This window comes from Penaeus vannamei, chromosome 35 (genome assembly GCF_042767895.1).
Source record: "Penaeus vannamei isolate JL-2024 chromosome 35, ASM4276789v1, whole genome shotgun sequence".
Lineage (NCBI taxonomy): Eukaryota > Metazoa > Arthropoda > Malacostraca > Decapoda > Penaeidae > Penaeus > Penaeus vannamei.
In genome coordinates, this window is record NC_091583.1 from 14,556,602 (window position 1) to 14,561,601 (window position 5,000).

The 5,000-nt window shown below is 40.4% G+C and overlaps 1 protein-coding gene across 5 annotated transcripts in view; it reads left to right on the plus strand.

Moving 5' to 3' along the window:
- Nucleotides 1-5,000, plus strand: part of LOC113808168 (homeotic protein ultrabithorax) — a 945,716-nt gene that overhangs the window by 117,723 nt on the left and 822,993 nt on the right. The gene's annotated exons all lie outside the window — the stretch shown is intronic.

A 5,000-nucleotide genomic window follows, 5' to 3' on the forward strand; every position in this document is an offset into this window, starting at 1 on the left:
CTCCTCTGCGCTCGACATAACTCTCCCGACGCTGATTCAAAGTATTCGCGTGGATCAATCTCGACAATGGACGCGGGCGAATCCGACATCGCTTTATAAGGAAATGTAAGATAACTGAACAATGGCGGGCGAAACATAGCACGCGATGTACGGGCAGAAAAGCAGTACGTAATTGTAAGAATAAAACTTTCTTTTGTCGAGTCTGCCATTACGACGTCCTCTTACTCCCTCCATGAGACAGCAGCCGATCAAACTAGACAGTCATGGCGCTTAGGTTTAGTTCTTCACGCTGGGATCCAGGTTGCACTTTCTGGACGGCTGCCACGGTTGCTGAGCCTCTTAAGACACTGCCAGAGTGCCACGCTTGGCATCACACCCGCCACTGGTCAGCCACGTCGCGAGGTGGTCTGCGCCGAGAGCCCCTTCTGTCATAGCCCTTGCCCGTCTCCTTTGCCGATGCTTTCGTGTAAGTAAACGTGTTATTTCCTCTTCTTGCTTCTCCTTTTGCGATGCGAGATTTCCTTCTCGTCTTTGGTTCTTCCTCTCTTTTCCATGGATCTTTACGTTTTTCCTTTCATTCTTTCCTTTTCGTTATTTATCACCTTCCATCCCTCCCCATTCACCCTCTCAGTGTCCCCTTCTCTCTTCCTCCTTCCTCCCTCCATCAAAAACCCCCTCCCTTCACCCCCTCCTTCTCTCTTCTCCAGACCTACCTCGCTCTCTTTCTCCCTCTATCTGTCACACTCCTTCTCTCCTTCCCTCCCTCCTTCCTCCGCCTCCGCCCTCCCTTCTTCACCAACGGTTCCTGAAGACGATGTGATCTTTAGTGCTCCAAGATCTGTGTCGGAGGCAACGGCTGCGATTCATCCGCGTCTGGTCCGAGGAATTCCTTGTAGGGCGCGGGCGGCGTCTTGGCATTCACGCCCGTGCTGCCGACGACAGTTTAACAGCGTCATCGCCTCAGTCGGATGGAGAAGCGGCCGTTGTATCCGTCATAAGGACCGCGGACTCGAACTTCTTGACTTCTTGGCTTGCCTGGTAAGGAACTCCAGGAGGTGTTCAGGCGAGAGGTCCTGGGAATTTCTCCGCTGCCCCGGGGATTTATATATATTTTTTTCTTTGTGATCTATCTTGTGGATTTTCGTTATGGCGCTTTAGTGATCGAGTTGCGACGGGTGATTTTGATCGCTGTGTGATAATGGAGTGATTTATGCGAGCGATGACTCGAGTTCCGGTAATTTATCACTTTTTTTTCTTCGTTATTTATTATTATTCTTTTTTTTTTTTTTTTTTTTACGTTCGGATCCGTGTGAACAAAGTGTGATCGTGTGAAGTGTTAAAAAAAAAAAAAAAAAAAAAAAAAAAAAAAAAAAAAAAAAAAAAAAAACAGCGTTCAGGCGACGGAGATTTTGACGATTCTTGTCACGCTCCGACGCACTTCTTCATCCTTCCCAACGAGACTGATTGCCAAACGCAAGAATTCCTTTTCACCTTTTGGAGATCAGATTTTTAAAGCTAATTCCAAGTTTATCCGTTTTAACAAACCCGAATAGAAAAAGAAAAAGAAAAAAAAGACCAGAAAGAAAATGGAAAATTAACCCTCTCCTCCCACTTCCGCTCCCCTTCCCCCCCGCCTACCTTTTTCCTCCTCCCCTCCCCCCTCATCCCCTAGTCCCCCCCCCCCCCCCCAGTCATGCAGGAGTAAAGCAAGGCAAAGTAGCCAAACGTGTTGCCATGTGCATGTTCCTCGACGTTTACCGAGTGTTAAACCCGTCATAAGTGTGTCCGCTAATACTGCACAAGGGTCTTCATAGTTTTGGGTCATGCGATTACGTTTTCTATTTTTTTCCTTCGTTTTCTTTACCTTTTTTTTTTTTCCTTTTTCTGCCTTTTTTTCGTTTTTTTACTATGTGATAACCGTATCAAGTACATTAGGTTCATTATACAACGTTGTGTAGAAGCTCGTGTGTGGTTTGTTCGGGAAAGTAGTGTGTGGTTTTGGGCTTAAGAGTGACAAGAGGCCAATATGTATAAATGGGTGTACTTGAGTGGCGTGTTGGCCGTGAATTGGTGTTTGGGTGGACGGCTGGTTGTACACATGCGCGCGTGTGTGTCTGTGTCTTTTTCTTTCGTGTGTGTTACTGTATACATAACGAAATTCCCCTACGTCTGTTATTCTCCGTTTCCCTAATATACATACTTATATATATATACATATATATATATATATATATATATATATATATATATATATATATATGCATATATATATATATATATATATATATATATATATATATATATATATATATATATATATATATATATATATTTATGTATATTTATATATGTGTATATATATGCATATATATATATATATATATATATATATATATATATATATATATATATATATATATATATATATATATATATATAGGCATACATAGGCATATATAATTATATATATGTATATAATTATGTATATACATGTACATATGTGTACATATATACATGTGTGTGTGTGTGTGTGTATATATATATATATATATATATATATATATATATATATATATATATATATATATATATATATATATATGTATATATATATATATATATATATATATATATATATATATATATATATAGATATATATATATATATATATATATATATATATATATATATATATATATATATAGATATATATATATATATATGTATATATATATATATGTATATATATAATTATATATATATATATATATATATATATTTATATTATATATATAATATATATATATATATTTATATATATGTATATTTATATATATACATATACATATATATATATATATATATATATATATATATATATATATATATATATATATAAATATATATATATATATATATATATATATATATATATATATATATATATATATATATATATATATATATATATATATATATATATATATATATATATATATATACACACACCTCACACAACGCTTTTCCGTAGAAAAGATTTGCACACGTAGCCCATAATCCCAAAGGGTTATAACACAGAAAAATTAACTAGCTTACCTACACACAATGCTCACCTTACAATAACCTTTTCTTTATATACTGGCGCTACGGTTGTTAATTCTGTTATGCGAAGTTGAAATTCCTTTCCACTGATTCGATGCCCGCTCTTTTATGTGCGTCTGTGTGCGTGGGTGAGAGGTGTGTGTGTGTGTGTGTGTGTGTGTGTGTGTGTGTGTATGTGTGTGTGTGTGTGTGTGTGTGTGTGTGTGTGTGTGTATGTGTGTGTGTGTGTGTTTGTGTAATGCCTGTGTATTTGTTATATTTCTGTATTTTTGTTGCCTTAATATTTTGTGTTTGTATGTATGTGTGTAGCCGTTGTATGTATGTTATTCTGCCTGTGTGTTCCGTTGTTTCTATGTGTGTGTGTATTCGTTCATGTGCGTTCTCATGGAGGCATGTGTGTATGTGTTTCTGTACAGATGACCACCGGTGTGTTTGCATGGTGAGTGTATACATACGCGCGCACATGTCCTGCTGTGTGTATGCAAGTCCCTTCGCTCCGCTGCAAGCATGTCTTCATCACCCCAACTCCAGCTGGAAATGAACACAGCTGAGCGAGGAGGTGACTATCAACGAGTGCATCGGGGAATAAGAACAATAAAATCTTGTTATGCAGCTCCTCAATATACGGCGGTGGGGGGTAACTGTACGAAACGAACGTACAATCCACATTTTCTTTTTATGACTTTCCTCCCAGACACAAATTCTGAAGGGGGAACAAATTCTCTTTTTGTTAAGGGTACAGACCAATATCATTCCTTTCTGGTTTTCCCCCTCCCTACAGCCACGTCGCCCTGTAGCGCCTCCACTACAGTAACGCTCTGCAAACCGAAAGTCATAACTAGAACCACTATTATTACCGTCTATTGCAATAATTACCAACAGTGGCGACACCATTGTTGCAGCCGATGCTATCTGGCTTCACTCACTCCAGCCGAGGCAATATACAGCGACAGATTTCCTCTTCCCTTAATTATCTTTCCGTCCCCTCCTCGCCCCCTCCTCCTCCTCCTCTTCCCCTCAGCTTAGGAAAAAAAAACTATATTGAGTATCAGGATCGCCATAAGCTCCGAAGCCAGCGTTACAAGCTACAACCTACGAGCTACAACCTCTGGCTCTCGTTAGCACATAAAGGAAAACTCGCTGCTTCGTCGTAATTTCCAGGGGCTTCATAAGCTTCTGTGATTCTGTTACTTGGGGTTATCCGTGGGACGAGGCTCTCTGGGATCGTCTTGTGTTACTTCCCTCCCGTTACCAGTCTCCCCTCTCGTCGCCAATTCATAACGTGTTACATCTCACATTTTGTATGAATCTATGGTGTTCTTTCTGCCTTCGGTTACCAGCTTTAGGGTGTGTAGTACGACCCTTATTGTACCATTTATATTTACATGCTACACCCTACCGTTGCTTCCACCATGTTTTTTTGGTAGTATTTAACCATCCATGATGTGTTTTTCCCTTGCGTTACCATCCCAGGCGCGTTATGTTGGTTAAGTTACCACCAGGGCGTGTTATTTTCCCTTCCGTTACACCCACAGTGTCCCTTTTCTTCCGCCATAACACTGGCAGCCTCACCTTTAGACTCACCCACCCAGACATCCACCACCTACCCACCCAACCACCCACCCACACACCCAAACACCGACCACACACCTACCACATAACCATCCACCACATACCCAGCCAACACCTACCCACCCACCCAAACACCCACCACCTACCCACCCATCCACCCACCCCCCCACCCGCACACCCACCGCCGTCGCCACATCGTCTTTACTAACAACACGCCCGGTTGCAAATAACAAAGACAGAATTGCAACGCATTTGCCCCTCTGCCTCTCCCCTCAAGCCCCCTCTTCCCCTCTTCCACCCCTGACGTTATAGCAACTGCCGCCGC